The sequence below is a fragment of the Lepidochelys kempii genome, chromosome 1 (assembly GCF_965140285.1).
Source record: "Lepidochelys kempii isolate rLepKem1 chromosome 1, rLepKem1.hap1, whole genome shotgun sequence".
Classification (NCBI taxonomy): domain Eukaryota; kingdom Metazoa; phylum Chordata; order Testudines; family Cheloniidae; genus Lepidochelys; species Lepidochelys kempii.
Genome location: NC_136380.1, coordinates 164919109 through 164946693, shown reverse-complemented (window position 1 = coordinate 164946693; position 27585 = coordinate 164919109).

Below are 27585 nucleotides of genomic sequence, written 5' to 3'. Positions count from 1 at the left end.
CATGAGGGACAGAGGCTACATCAGGGACGCAACACAGTGCCGCGTGAAACTTAAGGAGCTCAGACGAGCGTACCAGAAAACCAAAGAACCAAACTGACGCTCCGGGACAGAGCCCCAGACATGCCATTTCTATGCTGAGCTGCATGCAATTCTAGGCGGGGCCACCACCACTACCCCACCCCTGTCCATGGACTCTGATGATGGGGTACTCTCTGCCATGCCTGATGATTTTGCAGATGGGGAAGATGATGATGATGAGGAGGACGAGCTTAGGGAGAGCCCACAGCACACCGTTCTCCTCGACAGCCAGGATCTTTTTATCACCCTGACTGAAATACCCTCCCAACCCAACAAAGCCGGAGAAGGGACCTCTGGTGAGTGTACCTTTTTAAATATAATACATGTTATAAAAGCAAGCATTTTTTAATGATTAAGTAGCCCTGAGGACTTGGGATGCATTCGTGGCCAGTACTACTACTGGAAAAGACTGTTAAAGTGTCTGGGGATGGAGCTGAAATCCTCCAGGGACATCTCCATGAAGCTCTCCTGGTACTCTAAAAGCCTTTGCAGAAGGTTTCTGAGGAGAGCAGCCTTATTCCGTCCTCCATGGTAGGACACTTTACCACGCCATGCTAGTAGCAAGTAATCTGGTATCATTGCATGACAAAGCCTGGCAGTGTATGGTCCTGGTGTTTGCTGGCATTCAAGCAACATCCGTTCTTTATCTCTCTGTGTTATCCTCAGGAGAGTGATATTGTTCATGGTGACCTGGTTGAAATGGGGGAATTTAATTAAGGGAACATTCAGAGGTTCCCGTTCCTACCGGGCTGTTTGCCTGTGACTGAAAAGAAATCCTCCCCGCAGTTAGCCACGTGGTGTGCGGGGGTGGGGGACAGCATTGGCACTGAGCTGTTCGTGTTTGGCTAGCAGGGATCTTCCCTGATACCAGCCATATGGTGAGGGGAGGGGTAAAGTGATCATCCCAGAGAATTGGATGGGGGGAGGAGGTTAGTTTGGTTTCTGTTGCTGCACGTTAACAGGAAAACCGCAGCACTAAATGGCCAACTCAACAGGCTTTGCTTGGTATGGGAAAGGAGGGTGCTGCTGTTATGAAGGTTGCAGAAGCCAAAAGACTATGGCTTACCATGGCCGCCTGAAAACCAAATTCTGTTGTAATTTAGAGGCAACCAAGGGGAGGGGTTTTCATCAAGGAGAAACAAACAGAAGTGTCACACAGTACCCTGGCCAGTCATGAAACTGGTTTTCAAAGCTTCTCTGATGCGCAGCAGTTCCTGCTGTGCTCTTCTAACCGCCCTGGTGTCTGGCTGTGTGTATTCAGCGGCCAGGTGATTTGCCTCAACCTCCCACCCCGCCATAAATGTTTCCCTGTTACTCTCATAGAGATTGTGGAGCACACAGCAAGCAGCAATAACAATGGGACTATTGGTTTCGCTGAGGTCTGAGCGAGTCAGTAAACTGCGCCTGCAACCCTTTAAACGTCCAAATGCACATTCTACCACCATTCTGCACTTGCTCAGCCTATAGTTGAACAGCTCCTTACTACTGTCCAGGGTGCCTGTGTACAGCTTCATGAGCCAGGGCATTAAGGGGTAGGCTGGGTCCTCAAGGATAACTATAGGCATTTCAACATCCCCAACTGTTGTTTTCTGGTCTGGGAGGTAAATCCCTTCCTGCAGCCGTTTAAACAGACCAGAGTTCCTGAAGACACAAGCGTCATGAACCTTTCCCGGCCATCCCACATTGATGTTGGTGAAATGTCCCTTGTGATCCACCAGTGCTTGCATCACCACTGAAAAGTACCCCTTGCGGTTTATGTACTGGCTGCCCTGGTGGTCCGGTGCCAAGATAGGGATATGGGTTCCGTCTATGGCCCCACCACAGTTAGGGAATCCCATTGCAGCAAAGCCATCTAGTATGACCTGCACATTTCCCAGGGTCACTACCCTTGATAGCAGCAGCTCAGAGATAGCGTTGGCTACTTGGATCACAGCAGCCCCCCACAGTAGATTTGCCCACTCCAAATTGATTCCCGACTGACCGGTAGCTGTCTGGCGTTGCAAGCTTCCAGAGGGCTATTGCCACTTGCTTGTGAACTGTGAGGGCTGCTCTCATCTTGGTATTCTTGCGCTTCAGGGCAGGGGGAAGCAAGTCATAAAGTTCCATGGAAGTGCCCTTACACATGCGAAAGTTTCAGAGCCACTGGGAATCATCCCAGACCTACAACATTATGCGGTCCCACCACTCTGTGTTTGTTTCCCGGGCCCAGAATCGGTGTTCCACGGCATGAGCCTGCCCCATTAACACCATGGTCTCCAAATTGTGGGGGAACGCAGTTTTAGAGAAAAGTATGTTCACGTCCTCATCACGGCACTTCCGTCGTCTCCTCGCCTGGCTTTTCAGGTGCTGGTTCTGCATAAACTGCACGATAATGCGCGAGGTGTATACAATGGTCATAACTGCTGCGGTGAGCTGAACGAGCTCCATGCTTGCTGTGCTATGGCGTCTGCTCCTCGGGCAATCCAGGGAAAAGGGCACGAAACGATTGTTTGCCGTTGCCGTGATGGAGGGAGGGGTGACTGACGACATGGCTTACAGGGTTGTCTTACAGAGAATTAAAATCAACAACGGGGGTGGCTTTGCGAGAAACAGAATGGCCCCCTCAAGGGTAGAACTCAAAACCTCAAGGATAGAACTCAAAACTGGGTTTAGCAGGCCGTTGATTTCATGGAGGGAGGGAGGAGAAAACGAATACAAAACAAATCTGGGCTATTTCTTGTTTTGATCCACTTCATCTATCTTTATACATCTTGCTGGCAGCAGACTGTGCAGTATGACCGCTAGCCATCATCATCTCCTGGGTGGTCGGCAGAAGACGGTGCAGTATGACTGCTGGCCATCGTCCTCTCCTGGCTGCTCATCAAAAGATGGTGCAGTAGGACTGCCGGCAGGACTGAATCACCATGAGATGAAACTTAAAAGGGAAATGACCTGGCTGAGCCACTCCCATGTTTGCTCAGGCGCCCTGACCTCATTGAGGTCGGCTAAAAGAGCACCCTGGAGTACGGCAACAATGGCTACCAGTCATACTGCACTGTCTGCTGCCAAAGGCAATGAGCTGCTGCTGTGTAGCAATGCAGTACCACGTGTGCCAACACCCAGGAGACATACGGTGACGGTGAGCTGAGCGGGCTCCATGCTTGCCGTGGTATGGCGTCTGCACGGGTAACCCAGGAAAAAAGGCGCAAAACGATTGTCTGCCATTGCTTTCACGGAGGGAGGGAGGGAAGGGGGGCCTGACGATATGTACCCAGAACCACCTGTGAGACTGTTTTAGCCCCATCAGGCATTGGGATGTCTACCCAGAATTCAAATGAGCGGCGGAGACTGCAGAAACTGTGGGATAGCTACCCACAGTGCAACACTCTGGAAGTCAAGGGTTGCCTCGGTACTGTGGATGCACTCCGCTGACTACATGCACTTAGAGCATTTGTGTGGGGGGACACACACAATCGACTGTATAAAAACGCTTTCTACAAAACCGACTTCTATAAATTCGACCTAATTTCGTAGTTTGTAGACAAGGCCTGAGTGTCAAAAAGCCAAAACCTGCAAACACACACATGCTTAACTTTTCTCACATGAGTAGTCCCATTGAGTCCAATGGGACAGTCACATAATTGAAGGTGAGCTTGTGTGTTTACTGGGTCCAGATCTAGGCCTAAATTACTAATTTTTGACTGTGGATTCACTTTTGCAAGATTCTGTCTACAGTTTGTTCTTGTACATGGTTTAAATCTATGCATTCACTTTTAGACTTTTATTTTTAAGCAGGTTTCTCTCAAAGTAACATAACACTGGAAAGTTTTAATTGAAACAGAGGGTCAAATTCTGCTGTCACTCACAATGATGTACCTCCACTATAACTCCATTGGCTTCAGTGAGGTTACTCTGGACTGACATTGTCATGAGAACAGAATCTGACCCAAATACTCCATCTAAAAAAACCCAATTGCTACAAAATTTACTTTAAAAATTTAAACTAAGAATCTTCATGTAATTGTCTGAACAGTTAGGATTATAAATGGTTAACCCAGTGCATGAACTTCTCCAGTGTGCAAATAAAAGGACTGATTGCCAGGATATTTATAAACTACACATCTTTAGTAGCATTCAGTCCAAAATAAGCAAACCATGCAGAGTTTTGTTTGTATTATTCTAGTTTATTCTGGAGTGTTCCATTTACAAAAAAAAACCAACAAAAAAAACCCCCAAAAACCAACCAGTGCCCAGCAAGATTTTTTGATAAGAAAAATGGGGCCAAATTTACCGCTGGTGTCACTCCATTGATTTAAATACAGTGACACTAGGGATGACTTTGATCTATTTTATTTACTTGCCAATAAACTTTGATCAACATACTACTAAAAAGAAGAATACAAACTGGCCTTGCTCATTCTCCCAGTGAAATCAGTGGAAGATTTGTTATCGGCTTCAATGGGAATAGAATCAGACCATATGGCAGGAACAGAACATTGGCACTAAAAGCAGTTATTTGTTTTTTCTTTTTCTTTTTTATTTTTTTTTACATTTTGATAGTATGTACTGCCATTTTTATTCATGGACTTTCTTGACAAACATTGTCTTCTGTTCTCTTGAAATATAATCTGGGCCTGATTCCCACTAACTTCTGTAAAATCATCGTTGGTTTGCACTGAAGCAAGTGGTCAGGCCATCTTAATCCCCTCCCCCAAAATATCCATACACTCACACCAGTCTTAATGTGGTGGGGATATATAAACATTTAGTCTGAGCATTTCTGGGATATACACAAATATTGTGAGATATTTTATAATACAGGGGTCCTTGGAAGTAGTTTTCCTCTTTTTCACAAACATGAGGCAATTTGGCCTACTGGATAGAGCACTGGCCTGCAAGTCTAGAGATGTAGACTTAATCGCAGCTCTGCCACTGGCCTGCTGGGTGACGTTGGACAAATTGTTTTGCCTCTATCCTCCTTGCTTTCCCGATCTGTAAAATGGGGATAATGATAAATCCTTTGTAAAGTGCTTTGAGATCTATGGATGAATAGTGCTATATAAGAGCTAGGTATTATTTTTAAACTCAAAATATAAAGTTAAACAAACGGCCCAACCCAAATCATAATGTCAATAATTAAAATAGCTAAATCTCATATACTTATACCTGCTTTCAGAAAGGGCAAGTGTCTCACTTTCTGAAGTGGCTCATGACCATGAGTGCTAACCTCAGGACAGAGTAGACATCCCAAACTGGTTGTATTTTCTATGATTAGATTCCGCCAACCCAGTAACAAATGTGAACTCCTGAAGCACTATGGGAGTCACAGATCGTCCCCATGGGCATTCCAGTCTATTCTGCCACCCAGCAAGCTGGATTTAGTGGAAGGTGGTTGCTATACACCAAAAATCATAAAATATTCAGTTTGCTCCTAGTCCCAAGAGACCAGTCACTTACCCCAGGTCAATTTGTACCTTAGATTTCTTACCAGAGACAATGCTGGTAGCCAATCCTATAATAAACTAACTAAAGATTTATTATCTAGGAAAAGAAATGAGAGCATTATTTACAGGTGAAAGCAGGCAAGCATATATACACAAATGAGTCACAGTCTATGGTTTTAAAAGGTGACAGAGATGTAGTAATCTATCAGCTCTGAATGTTTTTTAGGGCTAACCCAGGTTGACCCTGCAGATCTCTGCTTCTGTTTCGTGGCTCCAGCCCTGGGAGAGTCCAAACAGCAAAAGAGAGATGAAAAATTTTCTTGTCAGCTATTTGTATTTCCTTCTTCCAGAATTACTTGCATGACTTAAGACCTAGACACAAGACTGCTCTTGAGATTATCAGATGGGTGCAGTATACAAATCTGAATGGAATGGAGCAGAATAAACCGAAGTGATTTGAGAGGCCGGAACTCTGTCATAAATATTTAAATTAAAGCTTTTAACATACTGACAAAAGGAAAGTGATGTGAAAGCCTACCTAATGGCCCTTTTCTCAACAGACCTGGTTGGAATAACCCTAGTTGGGACTCCTGCTCCCCTAGTTGGTTGGCGTTCAGACATGCTAGAGATGCAATGTGCTTAGTCTCTGCAGATATGTTCTGTCCTGCCAGCTGAATGATAGAGCTGCAGTACTGGATTCAAAGAAGTCTATATGCTCTGCTCACTTGGCTATAAGATAAATACCATAACGTGGCTGGCAAGAGTGGTAGCATGAAAATATGGCAGGGGGATCTCGTAATCCCTGAATGATGATGGGGTTTTGCTCTTGGTTCGGTGATGGCAAAAGTGATTTGGAACTGGAAAATATATAATCTCAGTTGAACTATAAAGGGAAGTTGTTGAAGTCAGGTGAGAAAAACAAATGTTATCAGTGTTGTTATAAAGGTGCGATAACTACTATAGTTAATGGTAGCTTCCCTGCTATGCCATAAATCTGATCTTTCATCACTTCCCTCCACATCCTCCCCTAATTCCCAGCAAAGAAATCGATCTGCCTGAAATTTTGCATGCTTCATCTCATTCTATTGTCAAGCTTCTCTGGGAAGGCTGGTAAATATCAAGCACAGGGTTTGAAAGTGATGGTGTTTTTTTGGAAACTTTACCTGAAGATCTTTTTTTTTTTTTTAATAAAAAAATTTTTTGGGCCCTCCTGTTTCTAAAAAATTCTTAAAAATTCTAAAATTGTTTTCTTTTGTTGGACTTGCTGAGAGTGCCTTTTTGCATTTTTGAGAGGTTAAATACAAATGTATTATATAGAAGTTTAAATACAATAATCCCCATGCTAAGGCCCTAATCCTGCAAACACTTTAGCGTGTGAGTAATTTTTGTGCATCTGAGTACTCCAATTGGCTCCAATGGGACTTACTTACATTCATAAATTTAAGCACCTGTGTGTTTGCAAGAATGGGGCCTAAGGGAGGCATTGACAATGTGAATTAGAAGCTCATTAGAGCAGGGATTTAAGTAGAAAGCATGGGAAGGCTAGGGGTGGGATTTTGAGAGGAACAGGAAATGATTTCCCCTTAGTTCTGACAGCAAGGAGGAACTTACTTGCTACAGTGCATTGCTTCAAAACTATTTTTGTAATGTAATCCAGTCAAATGAAACAGTTTACGTGACATTTCTCAAGTTGTCCTTAGTATTTTTCTCAAATAAACATTCAAGTTTTATAGAAACAATTACATTCAGTCCCTAAGAAATGTTTGACAAATGCTGTTATATTTTTAAGCATTTTAATACTGTTTCATTAAATTTCTAGACACTTGCTAAACTTTTGTTAAGCATTTTCCCAAGTGCTGGGAGCATTTCACAGGAAGGTCCCCTTAACTAGGATTTAGGTGGTTTATACAGCTTCCCCAAATTCAAATGCATAATTCATAGGCTTATACTATTTTTAATACTGCTAGGGGAGCCTGCTGTTGCATGAGGAACATAAAGGTTAGGGGCAAATGGCATCAGCAGGACTTGGAGAAGGGAGGATGAACATGGGTGGTGAGACTCTAGACAGCATGGGGTCAGGTATGGATTCTGGGAGGGAGTTGGCCTGAGGAGCATGAATGTATAGGTGAGACTTGTGGTGAACATGCTGGCAAATGGGGTATAGGGTGTGGAAGTAGCAGTGGGCTGGGATGAGTATGGGAGCGAGGGGAGAATGCTGGGGAGGGGGTAGTATCCTCTTATATAGGATACACATTCTTCTCAAAAAGAAAAGGAGTACTTGTGGCACCTTAGAGACTAACCAATTTATTTGAGCATAAGCTTTCATGAGCTACAGCTCACTTCATCGGATGCATACTGTGGAAAGTACAGAAGATCTTTTTATACACACAAACCATGAAAAAATGGGTGTTTACCACTACAAAAGGTTTTCTCTCCCCCCACCCCACTCTCCTGCTGGTAATAGCTTATCTAAAGTGATCACTCTCCTTACAATGTATATGATAATCAAGGTGGGCCATCTCCAGCACAAATCCAGGGTTTAACAAGAACGTCTGGGGGGGTGGGTAGGAAAAAACAAGGGGAAATAGGTTACCTTGCATAATGACTTAGCCACTCCCAGTCTCTATTCAAGCCTAAGTTAATAGTATCCAATTTGCAAATGAATTCCAATTCAACAGTTTCTTGCTGGAGTCTGGTTTTGAAGTTTTTCTGTTGTAATATCGCAACTTTCATGTCTGTAATCGCATGACCAGAGAGATTGAAGTGTTCTCTGACTGGTTTATGAATGTTATAATTCTTGACATCTGATTTGTGTCCATTTATTCTTTTACGTAGAGACTGTCCAGTTTGACCAATGTACATGGCAGAGGGGCATTGCTGGCACATGATGGCATATATCATATTGGTGGATGTGCAGGTGAATGAGCCTCTGATAGTGTGGCTGATGTTATTAGGCCCTGTGATGGTGTCCCCTGAATAGATATGTGGGCACAGTTGGCAACGGGCTTTGTTGCAAGGATAGGTTCCTGGGTTAGTGGTTCTGTTGCGTGGTATGTGGTTGCTGGTGAGTATTTGCTTCAGGTTGGGGGGCTGTCTGTAGGAAAGGACTGGCCTGTCTCCCAAGATTTGTGAGAGTGTTGGGTCATCCTTCAGGATAGGTTGTAGATCCTTAATGATGCGTTGGAGGTGTTTTAGTTGGGGGCTGAAGGTGACGGCTAGTGGCGTTCTGTTATTTTCTTTGTTAGGCCTGTCCTGTAGTAGGTGACTTCTGGGTACTCTTCTGGCTCTATCAATCTGTTTCTTCACTTCCGCAGGTGGGTATTGTAGTTGTAAGAATGCTTGATAGAGATCTTGTAGGTGTTTGTCTCTGTCTGAGGGTTTTTTTCCTACCCTCCCCCAGACGTTCTTGTTAAACCCTGGATTTGTGCTGGAGATGGCCCACCTTGATTATCATACACATTGTAAGGAGAGTGATCACTTTAGATAAGCTATTACCAACAGGAGAGTGGGTTGGGGGGGGGGGGGGGAGAAAACCTGGATTTGTGCTGGAAATGGCCGAACTTGATTATCATACACATTGTAAGGAGAGTGATCACTTTAGATAAGCTATTACCAGCAGGAGAGTGGGGTGGGGGGAGAGAAAACCTTTTGAAGTGGTAAACACCCATTTTTTCATGGTTTGTGTGTATAAAAAGATTTTCTGTACTTTCCACAGTATGCATCCAATGAAGTGAGCTGTAGCTCATGAAAGCTTATGCTCAAATAAATTGGTTAGTCTCTAAGGTGCCAGAAGTACTCCTTTTCTTTTTGCGAATACAGACTAACACGGCTGTTATTCTGAAACATTCTTCTCAGAAACAGCAGCCTTGGAGGACTAACTCTATGATCTAGGAAAGAGGAGTTTGTCAGTGATCAAGAATGGCTGAGATACTGTGCTGGGAGAAAGTGAAGAAAAGTTTTATATGTGGCAGTGGGCAACTGACTTCACCCCTTAACTTACTCCCAGACAACTTAATGTTTGGAGCGGGGGTGGAAATGTAACGGTAGGATTTCTGTAAGGAAAGTGTAATTCTGTTTTAGTGGTTGTCAGCCAGATCCCATTGAAGGTTGAAAGTATGTTTCTTTAATGACCTTTTTTGTTTGAGAATTAAACTGTTTGTGGACTTTTTGATGTTTCAATATTACTCTCACTAAGGCCTGGTCTACATAGAAAATTTTTACCAGTATAGCTCTTAGGCAGGCAGATGTGATTTCCCGTCTCCCCCACCAAAATAGTTTTACTGCTATAATCCCTAGTGTGGGTGCAGTTAAACTAGTATAAAGATGACCTATAATGTTATAGCCTGTTGCCCTTCCTGTATGGGAATAGCAGTACTGATATAAACGGTTATAACTGCATCCACACGAGAGGGGTTAACAAGGCTGGTCTAGTGAAAGCAGAACAGCCTTCTAGTGTAGACCAGCCCTAAATTATGGTTGAAAAAGGTCTGAAAGGTCTTCCTTTAGAACCTTCATAGTGATTTTTCTTGTACTTTATTTTGAAGGATTCTTTCACTGGGTTGTTTGGGGTTTTTTTGTTTGAGGTTTTTTTTTTCTTCCTTTTTTAAGGGAGTGCATATAATTCATTCAGAGTAGCTTCCTGAGGGCTTAGGTTAAGGATCTGTTTTTGTCATGTGCAAACTGTGCATTTGAAGTTAAAGCACTCTTATAAACTTATCATTAACAGCGCAGAAACGATAATACAAATGGTCCAATCTGAAATAGACACATATTGTTTCCCCCTTTTCCTTTGATGTCTATATGCTAGTAAAAGGTAACATTGTATTGTGAAGTCTTAGATTAGCATACTCAATAAATAGGTTGTCTGTGTAGCTGCCACTGAGAAATCTTAGCCCTTGATTGCACTTGTTCTCAAAAGTTTGTCTTAGCTGTGTGATCAAGTGGTCCTATGTTCAGTGTCAAGACAAGAATTCAAGAGTTTAGGATAGAATTGTCCTCCTGAAGCAGTGGTGTTAAGTCAGGGATCATTTAGGACCCAAGCATCTATCCATGAAGGGATAGATACACAGAGCTAAGTTTTCAGTAACTGACGGGTAAGTTGCTTATGTGTCTATGTCCTCACATTAGAGGAGATCTGCAGACTTCAGTGGAGATTTGTCAATTTACACCAGCTGATGTATTATCCGCACACTCCAGGTCACCCACCTTTACCCAGTTCCTAGGGCTCAAGATGTAACCTGATTGATTTGGGCACCTCCACCCTTTCCCACTACCTAGAGATCCAGGAGAAAGGCACCTACCCTTACCCAGTTCCTAGGGCTCAGAGCATAACCTGGGTCATTTAAGTACCCACCTGTACTCAGTTCCTAGGGCTCAGGATATACTCTTCTGTGGGTTTTCAGGATTTTTTTTACCAGTGAAAGAGCCTTACACAGTAACACCCTTATCCTCTATTTATTAACAATTACCAAGCAAAATACAAATGCTAAGCATACAATGCTATGCGCACCAATCCTGATCACTCTGGCAGACTTTCCCTGTTGGCCAGGCAAGGTCAGTCTTGTCTAGGTTCTGGTTGCTGCATGTCAGAGTCATGCAGAGGATTCTTAGGAGCTCTGATTTAAGGCTGTGTCTGGGCGGGGGGGTTGAGTTCTTCTTCTTTCAGGTCTTTTCTCCTAAGGCCTGGTCTCCACTGGTTGGGGGTGGGGGGGAATCGATCTAAGATACGCAACTTCAGCTACAAGAATAGCGTAGAATCACTTAGCAGCTTAGCGACTTAGCGTAGCGACTTAGAATCACTTACTTCGTGTCCTCGCGGCGCGGGATCGATGGCCGCCGCTGCCCTGTCGACTCTGCTTCTGCCTCTTGCCGTGGTGGAGTTCCAGAGTCAACGGCAGAGCGATCGGGGATCAATTTATCGTGTCTACACTAGACACGATAAATCGATCCCTGATAGATTGATCACTACCCGCCAATCCGGCGGGTAGTGTAGACATGGCCTTAGTTTTTTCCCTTTTCCTTTCTTTTTCCTTCCCAGCTGGTCTCTTTCTTAGACCTCCGTTTATATAATGAAACTTGAGTCCTGCTTAACTATACCATAACCAATCATTTTACTAAAATATTACAAAATAATTCTTTGACCAATCCTAACATATTGCAAAATAATTCTTTACCCAATCATACCCCGCCACCTTAACTGATTTAAATCTTGTAAAATTAATTATGAACCAGACAGAAACAATCAAAGAACCATACAGAAACCATACAGATAAACAATAGAGAAGTGGGGACCATAAAAGCAAAACAATAAAGAAGCAGAGCATTCACACCCACAGCTGTTGATCCGTGATTCCTTGCCAGACAGAATGCCGTCAAACAAAGTTTTCTTTAAACATTTTAAGAGATTTCTTGCTTATCTGGTAATGGTGGGTGCTATTAGGAGGGGTGCCTTTTCAACAGCCCAATATTACATTGTTTTGATATAATTGAGATGGAATGTGAGGATGACTCTCTGCTTCTTGGCTCATGGCTGCTGCTTTCCTAATATGGCTGCAGAAAAAAGCCTCAGAGTTTACAGAGGCTCTGGGCCAGAGATAGCTTATGCAAGTTAGCTGCCTGTGTTTTTGAACATTTGGTCCTTTGTTTATAGTGTTTTGGGTACTACTTTGCATTATACACTGGGCTGTAGAGGTCAGGTAAGAAGTATAAGTCTCCTATGTCTGTTGGTATCCAAGAATCTATATGCTTGATCTACATTAAATGCTGTTTCTAACTCAGACACTGATTCTTTAACTGGTAGTGAAAGACTAGTGAAAGATAGGGTTTGCCTTGATCTATGAACGTGTGAAAACTACAAAATGCCGTGTCTTCACTAGGATTTTATTTTGTGTGTGTGAACTCAAGTTAAGAACACATTTTTCCCCTCCGGTGAAGACAAGGCCTTAATGTTTGAACTGCAATCTCAGAGCCAATTGTAAAACTTTCTTCATAGACTTCAGTTCTTAAGTGGTAGCTAACCCTTTCCTCCATTTCCCATCGGAGATATTAGAATACAAACTTTAACAGAATATTCTTGATAAACAGAAGTTTAACAACTTTGTCACCTGTTATTTCTGGTAAAATCTCAAGTCTCTCAAGACTTTTAAATTAACACAATTTAATGCCTGTCTTTATCAGATCATATTAAGGGATGTTTAGATCTGGGGAACTATTTTTTCTGGAGCTATGGTTGTGTTGGCTGCATGGATGCTCGTGCACACAGTCACATTTTCACTTTCGCACCTTAAAAAAAATAAAAGAAAATAAAAGAAAAAGGCTGGAACATCTCCCAGATAGTAAAAACAGAAGATAAAAAATAGAAAAATAAGAAACTTAAAATTATAAGAGGTTTGCAAACTCTCCAGCTCTCAGGCTTCTGGAGTCTCATACAGTAGGAGCTGAAACTGCAGACAAGGAGCAAGATGGTGACATTCTGCTGACACAGCACTTTTTGCTAGTGGGCTTTCTTCAGAAATTGGCTGGTCATAGGTTAATCCGGGTAATTATAGGCCTGTTAGTTTGACATCTGTAGTAGTTTTTGAGGGAGAAAGTAGTTAAGGACATTGAAGTCAATGGTAAATGGGACAAAATACAACATGGTTTTACAAAAGGTAGATCGTGCCAAACCAACCTGATCTCCTTCTTTGAGAAAGTAACAGATTTTTTAGACAAAGGAAATGCAGTGGATCTAATTTACCTAGATTTCAGTAAGCGTTTGATACCATGCCACGTGGGGAATTATTAGTTAAATTGGAAAAGATGGGGATCAATATGAAAATTGAAAGGTGGATAAGGAATTGGTTAACAGGGAGACTACAACGGGTCCTACTGAAGGGTGAACTGTCAGGCTGGAGGGAGGTTACCAGTGGAGTTCCTCAAGGATCGGTTTTGGAACCAATCTTATTTAATCTTTTTATTACTGACCTCAGCACAAAAAGTGGGAGTGTGCTAATAAAGTTTGCGAATGATACAAAGCTGGGAGATATTGCCAATTTAGAGAAGGACAGGGATATCCTACAGGAGGATCTGGATGATCTTGTAAACTGGAGTAATAGTAATAGGATGAAATTTAATAGTGAGAAGTGTAAGGTAGGAATTAATAACAAGAATTTTAGTTATAAGCTGGGGACGCATCAATTAGAAGTAATGGAGGAGGAGAAGGTCCTTGGAGTATTGGTTGATCATAGGATGACTATGAGCCGCCAATGTGATATGGCTGTGAAAAAAGCTAATGCGGTCTTGGGATGCATCAGGAGAGGTATTTCCAGTAGGGATAAGGAGGTTTTAGTATCATTATACAAGGCACTGGTGAGACCTCACCTGGAATACCGTGTGCAGTTCTGGTCTCCCATGTTTAAGAAGGATGAATTCAAACTGGAACAGGTACAGAGAAGGGCTACTAGGATGATCCAAGGAATGGAAAACTTGTCTTATGAAAGGAGACTCAAGGAGCTTGGCTTGTTTAGCCTAACCAAAAGAAGGCTGAGGGGAGATATGATTGCTCTCTATAAATATATCAGAGGGATAAATACCGGAGAGGGAGAGGAATTATTTAAGCTCAGTACCAATGTGGACACAAGAACAAATGGATATAAACTGGCCACCAGGAAGTTTAGACTTGAAATTAGACAAAGGTTTCTAACCATCAGAGGAGTGAAGTTTTGGAATAGCCTTCCAAGGGAAGCAGTGGGGGCAAAACATCTATCTGGCTTTAAGATTAAACTCAATGAGTTTATGGAGGAGATGGTATGATGGGATAACATGGTTTTGGTAATTAAATATTCATGGTAAATAGGCCTAATGGCCTGTGATGGGATGTTAGATGGGGTGGGATCTGAGTTACCCAGGAAAGAATTTTCTGTAGTATCTGACTGGTGAATCTTGCCCATATGCTCAGGGTTTAGCTGATAGCCGTATTTGGGGTCGGGAAGGAATTTTCCTCCAGGGCAGATTGGAAGAGGCCCTGGGGGTTTTTCGCCTTCCTCTGTAGCATGGAGAACGGGTCACTTGCTGGAGGATTCTCTGCTCCTTGAAGTCTTTAAACCATGATTTGAGGACTTCAATAGCTCAGACATAGGTGAGGTTTTTCACAGTAGTGGGTGGGTGAAATTCTGTGGCCTGCGTTGTGCAGGAAGTCAGACTAGATGATCATAATGGTCCCTTCTGACCTTAGTATCTATGAATCTAAATGACCTGTATTTTCATAAGTCTTAGAACATCATTCTAGCCTGAGATGGCCCGTAGACCCAAAGTGCAAGGCTTCTAGGCCTTCCCCTTGATTTTTATGGTTTGCAGATTGTATCGCTTCACTTTGCAGTACCTCCCTTAGAGCCATGCAACTTGGTCCAGTCAAATTTCAATTAGGTTACTGTTAGCTAATCTCCACTTGGAAAAGTACTGATTAAGCCAGCAATTTGAAAAATATGAGATATTTCCCACATCGCAAAAACTATTGGTTTGTGACCTGCCAAAATATCAAAATTCCAGAAACATAAGACCACTTTTAGTCTTATATGGGGTCAAATATCATAAGATGACATTATATATATGTATAAGACCCGTATACATTATATATATGTATAAGACCCGTATACAAATAACTAATGAGAAAAATCCTAGCACAACAAAGCTAGTTATGCAACATTCATTCATCAACAAGATACAAATAAATTCAGACATGATAAATTCAATCATTCCCACTTTCTTCTCTGCTAACCTAAAATAGACAAATCCTCTTATTCTTGCAAACAAGACAATTACAGTAATGTTCCTTTTTTGGAACTGGCCTATAGGTCAGAATAGGTCATTCTCCCTGCCTTGTCATCCCCTTCTGAGCTGCCTGGCTCCCTTTTAAGCTCCACCCCCAGCTTGAGTATGCTCTGCAGGTACAGCTGGACAGGGTTGCTCCTTAACCCCTCCAGCGCTCTTGTGAGGTTTATACATCCCGTCACACAGAGTATGGTATTGAATCCAATCACTTATGGAGTTTTTCAGGGCAGTGTGGATATGAGAGAGAAAAAAGCATCTCAATAAAGGTACTAATCACTGGATCTACAAGCTGATGACACTGAACTCCAGTGCTGGTTCTGGTTCCATGTTCACAGCAAAAGTGAAAGACCCCAAAAGCTTTTGTTAGAGGACAAATTTTGAAAAAAGACTAAAATAAAGCATCTTTGATAACTCAGAGTTCTTGGGAATCTTGAAAATGGCAATTGTGAAGCTCTTTTCTTTTGCTAAATGGACTGGAGATTTGCTTGGATTAGGGCCTTTACAAATATGTACAGTGTTTGCATTTCTTCTGTTAAATATTTGTCTCTTTCTAAACAGACTATTTTTGCTTGCTTTGGTGTTGTTATGATGACGTGAAACTTAAGAAATAAGGAATTCCATCCTTAACACAGAAAAAAGAATTTAAAACCTGGGACCAAAATCTGCCCTCAGATATACTGGTGTAAATTCATGGAAATGGGATTTGATTTGAGTGTTGTTACTCAGGTCTTACAGGGTATAATGGAGCAAAATCGGGCCAGCTGAGAGGGGAACAGGTTCTTGGTGGTTGGATGGCAAGTTTGGTTGCTTGATTTTAATTTAAGGTAGAATATTTATTCCTTTTAAAGCATGACCCTGTGTGGTGAGCAGTGCAGAGCTGCTCCATCCCCAGGGGAAACCATGATCCTTCCCAGGGCTATCGGGGAGGGCAGCTACTGCACCACTCCTTACAAGAAGACAGATCTGCTGGCTAGAGCAGAGGTGAAGGGGGAGGCATGGCATTGCTTCCTCTTAGAAAGATTACTAATGCGGCACTAATCTCGAGCAGCACTTGTGCTCAGGTGTATGCACATGTTGCAGCAGTGGCTAGGCAGAGAAAGTGAACGCTTCCTTGTGTTCCCCTTCCTGGGGTCAGCAACACCTACACAGCTATTCCCATCTTTGTGCATCTGTGCAGAGGCTGGTGCCAACCTGGCTTCACTCTTTACTTGCATTTGCTGAATGGGTTGGGTTGACCTACCTGCAGAGATTCCTAGACGTGTAGCATTGTAGAAAAAATCCTGACTGGGCTGTATTAGTGTAGGGAGGATTTTATATAACCTACTGACCATTGTTTTGCCCAGTGTTTTTGTATTCAAATTAACAATCTAAAGGTGACAAGATTAGCTTTATAATAATAATTAATAAGAATTGATTTCCATTGCAGTAGGTCTTAAGGATCCTATTGGCGAGCAGGACCTGACTGTGCTAAAACAAATAACATGAAGACAGTCTGTGTCCCCAAAAGGTCACAGTCTAGGACTTGCAGCAAATGAATAAACAGAGGGTTGCCAACACTCCCGGATTGGCCGGGAGTCTCCTGGAATCAGACTCAGTCTCCCAGTTGCTATTGAAAGCAATCTGGTAGATTTTAATAGGCCAAAAATCTGTTCGGCGGCACAGCAGGGCAAAGGCAGGCTCCCTACTTGCCCTGGCTTTGCGTGGCTCCCGGAAGCGGCCGGCATGTCCCTGCAGCCCCAGGGCACAGGGGCAATCAGGGAGGCTCTGTCCCTGCCCTGAGTGCTGGCTCTGTAGCTTCCATTGGCCTGCAGGCAGGGGCAGCACACAGACGTGCCTGGCCGCCTCGAGTCTAGGAGCTGCAGGGACATGCTGATTGCTTCCAGGAGCCACCTGAGGTAAGCACTGCTTGGCAGGAGTCCGCACCCTGCACCCCTTCCCACACCCAACCCCTGGTCCCAGCCCTGAGCCCCCTCCTGCACCCAAACTCCCTCCCGCAGCCCCTTCTCACATTCCAAACCCCTTGGCCCAAGCCCAGAGCCTGGACCCCCTCCTGCACCCTAACCACATGCCCCAGCCCAGTGAAAGTGAGTGAGGGTGGGAAAGAGTGAGCGATGAAGGGAGGAGGGATAAGTGAGAAGTGGCGGGGGAAGGGTGGGGCCTCAGGAAGGGCAGGGCAGGAGGAAGGGAAGGGTGTTTGGGTTTGTGCAATTAGATAGTTGGCAACCCTACAGACAAGCAAAGGGGATGGAGGACAAGGTAGCTTCAGAGATAGATGCGACTGCATAAATGAGTAGTCAGAGTGGTCTCAGTAGTCACAGAATCATAGAATCATGGAATATCAAAGTTGGAAGGGACCTCTGGAGGTCATCTAGTCCAAACCCCCTGCCCAGAGCAGGACCAATCCCCAACTAAATCATCCCAGCCAGGGCTTTGTCAAGCCTGACCTTAAAAACTTCTAAGGAAGGAGATTCTACCACCTCCCTAGGTAACGCATTCCAGTGTTTCACCACCCTCCTAGTGAAAAAGTTTTTCCTAATATCCAACCTAAACCTCCCCCACTGCAACTTGAGACCATTACTCCTCATTCTGTCATCTGCTATCACTGAGAATAATCTAGATCCATCCTCTTTCAGGTAGTTAAAAGCAGCTATCAAATCCCCCCTCATTCTTCTTCATAAATGATCTGGAGGATGGTGTGGATTGCACTCTGAGCAAATTTGCGGATGATACTAAACTGGGAGGAGTGGTAGATACGCTGGAGGGGAGGGATAGGATACAGAAGGACCTAGACAAATTGGAGGATTGGGCCAAAAGAAATCTGATGAGGTTCAATAAGGATAAGTGCAGGGTCCTACACTTAGGATGGAAGAATCCAATGCACCGCTACAAACTAGGGACCGAATGGCTACGCAGCAGTTCTGCGGAAAAGGACCTAGGGGTGACAGTGGACGATAAGCTGGATATGAGTCAGCAGTGTGCCCTTGTTGCCAAGAAGGCCAATGGCATTTTGGGAGGTATAAGTAGGGGCATAGCGAGCAGATCGAGGGACGTGATCGTTCCCCTCTATTCGACATTGGTGAGGCCTCATCTGGAGTACAGTGTCCAGTTTTGGGCCCCACACTACAAGAAGGATGTGGATAAATTGGAGAGAGTCCAGCGAAGGGCAACAAAAATGATTAGGGGTCTAGAACACATGACTTATGAGGAGAGGCTGAGGGAGCTGGGATTGTTTAGCCTGCAGAAGAGAAGAATGAGGGGGGATTTGATAGCTGCTTTCAACTACCTGAAAGGGGGTTCCAAAGAGGATGGCTCTAGACTGTTCTCAATGGTAGCAGATGACAGAACGAGGAGTAATGGTCTCAAGTTGCAGTGGGGGAGGTTTAGATTGGATATTAGGAAAAACTTTTTCACTAAGAGGGTGGTGAAACACTGGAATGCGTTACCTAGGGAGGTGGTAGAATCTCCATCCTTAGAGGTTTTTAAGGTCAGGCTTGACAAAGCCCTGGCTGGGATGATTTAACTGGGAATTGGTCCTGCTTTGAGCAGGGGGTTGGACTAGATGACCTTCAGGGGTCCCTTCCAACCCTGATTTTCTATGATTCTATGATTCTCTTCCGTAGACTAAACAATCCCAGTTCCCTCAGCCTCTCCTCATAAGTCATGTGTTCCAGACCTCTAATAATTTTTGTTGCCCTTCGCTGGACTCTCTCCAATTTTTCCACATCCTTCTTGTAGTGTGGGGCCCAAAACTGGACACAGTACTCCAGATGAGGCCTCACCAATGTCGAATAGAAGGGAATGATCACGTCCCTCGATCTGCTGGCAATGCCCCTACTTATACACCCCAAAATGCTATTGGCCTTCTTGGCAACAAGGGCACACTGTTGACTCATATCCAGCTTCTCGTCCACTGTAACCCCTAGGTCCTTCTCTGCAGAACTGCTACCTAGCCATTGGGTCCTTAGTCTAGCGGTGCATTGGATTCTTCCGTCCTAAGTGCAGGACTCTGCACTTGTCCTTGTTGAACCTCATCAGATTTCTTTTGGCCCAATCCTCCAATTTGTCTAGGTCCCTCTGTATCCTATCCCTACCCTCCAGCATATCTACCACTCCTCCCAGTTTAGTGTCATCCGCAAACTTGCTGAAGGTGCAATCCACACCATCCTCCAGATCATTAATGAAGATATTGAACAAAACGGGCCCCAGGACCAACCCTTGGGGCACTCTGCTAGATACTGGCTGCCAACTAGACATGGAGCCATTGATCACTACCCACTGAGCCCAACAATCTAGCCAACTTTCTACCCACCTTGTAGTGCATCCATCCAGCCCATACTTCTTTAACTTGCTGACAAGAATACTGTGGGAGACCGTATCAAAAGCTTTGCTTAAGTCAAGGAATAACACATCCACTGCTTTCCCTTCATCCACAGAACCAGTTATCTCATCATAGAAGGCAATTAGATTAGTCAGGCATGACTTTCCCTTGGTGAATCCATGCTGACTGTTCCTGATTACTTTCCTTTCGTCTAAGTGCTTCAGAATTGATTCTTTGAGGACATGCTCCATGATTTTTCCGGGGACTGAGGTGAGGCTGACTGGCCTGTAGTTCCCAGTATCCTCCTTCTTCCCTTTTTTAAAGATGGGCACTACATTAGCCTTTTTTCAGTCTTCCGGAACTTCCCCCGATCGCCATGAATTTTCAAAGATAATGGCCAATGGCTCTGCAATCACATCCACCAATTCCTTTAGCACTCTCGGATGCAATGCATCCGGCCCCATGGACTTGTGCACGTCCAGCTTTTCTAAATAGTCCCGAACCACTTCTTTCTTCACAGAGGGCTGGCCACCTCCTCCCCATGCTGTGCTGCCCAGTGCAGTAGTCTGGGAGCTGACCTTGTTTGTGAAGACAGAGGCAAAAAAAGCATTGAGTACATTAGCTTTTTCCACATCCTCTGTCACTAGGTTGCCTCCCTCATTTAGTAAGGGGCCCACACTTTCCTTGGCTTTCTTCTTGTTGCCAACATACCTGAAGAAACCCTTCTTGTTACTCTTAACATCTCTCGCTAGCTGCAACTCCAGGTGTGATTTAGCCTTCCTGATTTCACTCCTACATGCCCGAGCAATATTTTTATACTCATCCCTGGTCATTTGTCCAATCTTCCACTTCTTGTAAACCTCTTTTTTGTGTTTAAAATCAGCAAGGATTTCACTGTTAAGCCAAGTGGTTGCCTGCCATATTTACTATTCTTTCTACACATCGGGATGGTTTGTCCCTGTAACCACAATAAGGATTCTTTAAAATACAGTCAGCTCTCCTGGACTCCTTTCCCCCTCATGTTATTTTCCCAGGGGATCCTGCCCATCAGTTCCCCGAGGGAGTCAAAGTCTGCTTTTCTGAAGTCCAGGGTCCGTATTCTGCTGCTTTCCTTTCTTCCTTGTGTCAGGATCCTGAACTCGACCATCTCATGGTCACTGCCTCCCAGGTTCCCATCCACTTTTGCTTCCCCTACTAATTCTTCCCGGTTTGTGAGCAGCAGGTCAAGAAGAGCTCCGCCCCTAGTTGGTTCCTCCAGCACTTGCACCAGGAAATTGTCCCCTACAGTTTCCAAAACTTCCTGGATTGTCTGTGCACCGCCGTATTGCTCTCCCAACAGATATCAGATGATTGAAGTTGCCCATGAGACCTAGGGTGTGCGATCTAGGAGCTTCTGCGAGTTGCCGGAAGAAAGCCTCGTGCACCTCATCCCCCTGGTCCGGTGGTCTATAGCAGGCTCCCACCATGACATCACCCTTGTTGCTCACGCTTCTAAACTTAATCCAGAGACTCTCAGGTTTTTCTGCAGTTTCATACTTGAGCTCTGAGCAGTCATACTGCTCTCTTACATACAGTGCAACTCCCCCACCTTTTCTGGCCTCCCTGTCCTTCCTGAACAGTTTATACCCATCCATGACAGTACTCCAGTCATGCGAGTTATCCCACGAAGTCTCTGTTATTCCAATCACATCATAATTCCCTGACTTTGCCAGGACCTCCAGTTCTCCCTGCTTGTTTCCCAGGCTTTGTGCATTTGTATATAGGCACTTGAGATAACCCGCTGATCGCCCCTCATTCTCAGTATGAGGCAGGAGCCCTGCCCTCTCACATGCTCCTGCTTGTGCTTCCTCCCGGTATCCCGCTTCCCCACCTACCTCAGGGCTTTGGTCTCCTTCCCCCCGGTGAACCTAGTTTAAAGCCCTCCTCACTAGGTTAGCCAGCCTGCTCGCGAAGATGCTCTTCCCTCCCTTTGTTAGGTGGAGCCCGTCTCTGCCTAGCACTCCTCCTTCTTGGAACACCATCCCATTCAAAGAATCCAAAGCCTTCTCTCCGACACCACCTGCGAAGCCATTCATTGACTTCCACGATTCAATGATCCCTACCCTGGCCTTTTCCTTCCACGGGGAGGATGGACGAGAACACTGCTTGCGCCTCATACTCCTTTATCCTCCTTCCCAGAGCCACAGGTGATCTTGGTCACAGGTGATCTTGGTCTATGTGATTGTGGATCCCAGTTTGGCATTTGTGAAGTGGACCTGATCCTCCTTTCCTTCTGTGCATGACGCAGGTGGGATTGTGCTAATTCTGTAGTGAAAGATCTGTTACCAAATGAATTATTGACAGTCTTTTTGACAGTCTCAATGAATGTTTTAAAATAAATCAATGGTGTAATTGCTGGACCTGGTGTTTTCCCTGCTCCACAGTATTTTAGCAGTAACAGCATCACAGATTTCAAGGAATCCATTCCTTCTCTTTAGGGCATGTGTGTTTGTTTTGGTCGGTTGGTTTTAGATACAGCACAATGGCATTATGCATATTCTCAGGATTATCTTTATTGCATCGAGGAGCAATAAAGGTCACCATCAGATTGTTCAAATTCATTATTGTCTCTTCAGTTTTACTTAGTCTTCTGCCAGCTGATCTTTTGATATTTGTGATTACTGATAGTAGTTTTAGTTTTGAGAGTTGCCAGTAGCTTGCAGATTTTACTGGTATTCTCAAAAAATATTTGAAAAGCATTTTGATTTTGTTTAATTATGAAGGTCAAAAAACAATTATAGCACACAGAACCACACTGTAAATCAAAACAGGAGATGGTGAAATTCCACCAAGAAGGGGTGAATACTCACAATGTATAAAATATAGAGAACCAACACCAATATCATATCATATTGCTTCTATATAAATCCATGGTATGCCCACATCTTGAATATTGCATGCAGATGTGGTCGCCGCATCTTAAAAAAGATATATTAGAATTGGAAAAGGTTCAGAAAAGGGCAACAAAAATTATTCAGGGTATGGAACGGCTTCCATAGGAGGAGAGATTAATAAGATTGGGACTTTTCAGCTTGGAAAAGAGATGACTAAGGGAGGATATGACAGAGGTCTATAAAATCATGATTGGTGTGGACATAGTAAATAAGGAAGTGTTATTTACTCCTCATAAGACAAGAACTAGGGGTCACCAAATTAAATTAATAGGTAGCAGGTTTAAAACAAACAAAAGTAAGTATTTTTTCACACATCTCACAATCAACCGGTGGAACTCCTTGCCAGAGGATTTTGTGAAGGCCAAGACTATAACAAAAAAGAACTAGATAAATTCATGGAGGATAGGTCCATCAGTGGCTATTAGCCAGGATGGGCAGGGATGGTGTCCCTAGCTTCTGTTTGCCAGAAGCTGGGAATGGGTGACCGGGGATGGATCACTTCATGATTACCTGTTCTGTTCATGCCCTCTGGGGCACCTGGCATTGGCCACTGTTGGAAGACAGGATACTGGGCTAGATGGGCCTTTGGTCTCACCTAGTATGGCCGTTATTATGTTCTTATGTTCTTAACACTCAAAACTTCTCATAGGCACAGATAAACTCATATTATTTATTACTTACATTACAATAGCACCTAGTAGCCTCAATCAGGGCTCAGAGCTCCATTGTGCTAGGCACTGAACTTACATATAATAACAAGACAGTTTCTGACCTAAGGAGCTCACAACTTACAGATATGACAAGAAAATAAGTAGAGAAGACAAATAAATAGTGGGAGGAGAGGAGGGAGGACAAGGTGACCAGCAAAACAATCCTGACTAGCCTTAATAAATAGAATAGTCAGCATGCCCACTATCTCACCATTGTCAAGCATTTTGTTGGCATAAAGAATAGTACAGTATTCTATTCTTCCTCAGAAGGCTCTTTCAACGTAGTATTTAGTCTTTTTCAAAGCAGAACAGTATATGCAGATTGGTGCTGAAAACAAAAAAGAAGAAAGAAAAGAAAGAATCAGAAGGTTTATGTCAGGGGAGGAAGGGAGCAGGGAAACCACTTCGTGATCTAACAAAAAAGATGTTAAATGACTGAACAGTCTGGGGAAATGATAATGTTATTTATTACCTTTTGTTATTTTAACAGTAGTTGTTTAAATAAGAAAAAAATAGAGGGCAGATGGCAGCTTTCATAGCAAAAAGGATACGATGGAAAAATAACGTGATCACCTTGGACAGATCACACACCCAGCACTATACTTGTCGAAACATGGTCTGAATGAGATGTGAGTCTGTATGCTATGCAACATTATACATTATTTTTTTAAATCAAGAAATTTTTTTCTTGATTTTAAAAAAAGATATGGTTGAGGTTCAGCAATAGCTGCTCTTACAGAACCAAATCCTTCCCAAATAGGGAAGGAAAAGGAAAAGGAAATGTGGCTGGCCTATCCTGTTCTACAGAAATCCTACTGAATTCCTCAGGATGGGGTGGGGCAATGTGCTCTGGAACACACTTCACTTTGAATGGACAGCTAGCTCTTGATGCTGATCAAGGCATATCTGCGAATTGACTGGGGCTAGCCATACCCCCCAATCCACACATCACACCACAGCCCGTGATAACTTGGTCCATGAGTCAGCATGTTAGCCAATCCTCTGTGCTAGAACTTTCTTGAGTGCTGTAGAGAAATCCTGCTGAGTTGCATAACCAGGGAGAAGAGGCTCTTCTGAACAGCACAGAGTAAGATTTAGCTGAGAGATAAACTAACTTGGGTTTAAGTAGCCTGATTTTTCAGAGTTGCTGAGCACCCACAGATCTCACTGACATGAAGGGAAATTATGGCGGCTCAATCCTTCTTAAGGCCACAAGATCTAGTCTGTTTGTAGTGATGACAAAACAGGGAGGAGAGTGAGGTACTGCACATCTTCAGATAGATTTTTTCATGCTTACAAAATTGAAAAATAGGTGATGGTGTCCAATAAAATTCACCCTGACACAGAGACCTCACAAGGAAATTTTAGCCTGAAAGGTGAATTTTTGAGGAATGTGTGCAAATGGGATTCTAATGGAAACTGGTTTTGCAACCTTAATTCAAATAGTTGCTGTACCCAAGGGCTGCTGTACTCCACTCAGGAGCGAGAGATGAGGGGCCTCAATCTCTTCTTCTACTGGTTTTACAAACCATGTAACTCCACTGGCCTCCATAGAGTTGTTATTGTTGATATACACAAGAGTGAGGAGAGAATCAGGCCCAAGAACTGTGGGCAAATCTTAGGCAGACAGATATTGATCCCAAAAAGTTTTCAACATGGTTTTGAACTCCAGTGTAGACAGGATTTAAGTGTTAAAAAGGTTAGTTGGCCACACTTGACCCTACGCTTCCAGCAGTGTTGACCATGACCAACTCAAACATCTGTAAAGGCATTAAACTCCCTCTTCATTGGTGTTTAAATTCATATTACCTACAATGTGTTAGGTCATGGTTAAAACCACGCTAGCTATTTTTCTAGACTAGATGTGACCTATGTTTACAAGTCTCGTATCTTATCTGTCTAGTGCCATCTCACCTGTTTCGAACCCACTTCTTCCATAAGGCCTCCTCTATGTTGCTCTTTTCCAGTGATGATTTCATACTTTGTTCCCTATCTGCTGACCTGTTTGTCAAGTGTTGTGTCCGTGGTATGGGAAGCTCTTCAGAGTGGATATATCTTTTTTTATCGTAAAGTACTGTTTACATTTGCAGTGCTCTCAGACATGAGTACAACTGCTATTCACTTCAGTGAGAGTTGCACATACATGTCAAAGGGTGGAATTTTGCTGAAAATGCTGAACTATATTAATAAACAAATATTGACTTATTTTGGTTTTTATAAATTTGAAATGGCCACACCATTAGTGACTTGTTCTTGTTTGTTTAAAATATGAGCTACATACTGTGAGGCAGTTGTGAAGTGCAGGATGGGCAGTGAGAAGAAGGTGGTCTTCAGATCCTCTTATTCCCTGTTTCTGGGGCTGTCAGGAGACCAGATCAATCCCTGGGGTAAATTACAGCAACCTTCAGACAGTTCTAAGTTATGTCTGACTGCTCATGACCCTGTAGGGCTTTTCTGGCAGCCAGAAATCAGTGACGTGAAGAGACCATGGCCAATACCCCTGTATCAGGTGCTGTTGGGAGGTGTTGAGATGCATCAAATGGGGATTCACTGATAGACAAGTGAAATCCTCAACCGACCAACTAAGCTGGCTTCCCAACTGCTTTGCACTGGCAAAACAGCCAGCGTGGGCCAGGATCTAGCCTAGTGTATATACCCATGATAAGAACACACTGTAGTCTGGAATGTTGATATTTTATAAACCTAATGGAATGTTGATTTGCATCCTGCTTTCCTACTGGGCACAGTATGGATCTTTAATAGGAAAAGACCAGGACTGTAAACCGAAAACCATATCCATGGCAACATGAAGCTCAACTTCTTGTGATTAAACATATAAAATGATAATTATTTTCTCTTTATTTCTATAATACCATAGTTAACAGTAATAACCTCAGCCCTTCAACTCCTCCAGTTGATCATTAACTGTTATTAATGGTTAAATATTCTTAGAGATCATCAATTGAAAAGTTATACTTCTGCCTGAAAAAATATTAATACTATTATCTGAAATAACACCTGAGAAATATTTGTCATTTCCCTTCCCACCCCAACTGATTTACTTTGTGCATTAGACTGCACTTTGTGTACAGACACTTTCATTGTATCCCTGGTATAGTCAGTCAGTCAGGCGAAGTCTACACTACAGACCTAAATCGGTATAACGACGATGCTCAGGGATATGAAAAATCCACCCCCCTGAGCGACGTAGTTATATCAACCTAGGGCTTGGCTACGCTTGTGAGTTAGAGCACATTAAAGCAGTTCCGGGCACCCTAACTCATGACGCATCCACACTGGCAAGGCACATAGAGCGCCCGGACTCCGCGGCTGGAGCGCTCCTGATAATCCACCTCCATGAGAAGCATAATGTTTGCTGTGACCCAGATGGAGCACCATGGTGCCAGTGTGGACACCCTGGTCTGTTAATGTGCTCTGATCGGCCTCCAGAAGTGTCCCACAATGCCTGTTCTAGCCACTCTGGTCATCACTTTGAACTCTACTGCCCTGACCTCAGGTGACCAACCATCACTTATAAATTTGCGAATCTTTCCAGGTGATCATGCCTCTATGCGCCAGGCGATCCCTCCCGTGTACATAGTGCTGTGTTGACAAGAGAGCTTCTCCCTCTGACATAGCTACTGCTTCTCGGCGAGGTGGATTAACTACGCTGACAGGAGAAGCTCCCCCATCAGTGTAGGAGTGTCTTTACATAAGCTCTATGCTGCATCAATGCAGCATTTTAAGTGTAGACCTGCCCTTAGTTTCCCCTGTTGGAGAGACAAGATGGGTGAGGTAATATATTTTATTGGACCAACTTCTGTTGGTGAGAGAGACAAGCTTTTGAGCTTACACAGAGCTCTTCTTCAGGTCTGGGAAACTTCATGTGTCAATATATTTATGTCTGCATCTGTAATTTTCACTTCATGCATCTGAAGAAGTGGGTTTTTTACCCATGAAAGCTTATGCTCAAATATATCTGTTAGTCTTTAAGTTGCCACCGGAATCCTTGTTACTCAATAAGTGTCACCGCTAAGCTAAATAGAAGGTGGAACAGATTGTTTAGCATAAGTGGTTAAACACATTTCAAGTGACAATTTAAGGTGAAGTGGCCAGTTAACACCCCTCCAGTTATAGCAGGGGATGGGCAAACCCTCGGGCCACATCGCAGAATAGAAATTGTATGGTGGGCCATGAATGCTCACAAAATTGGGGTGGGAGTGCGGGGTCTGGGGGGGATGGTCTGGGGATGAGGAGTTTGGGATATAGGAGGGTGCTCTGGGCTGGGACCAAGGGGTTTGGAGGGTGGAAGGTGG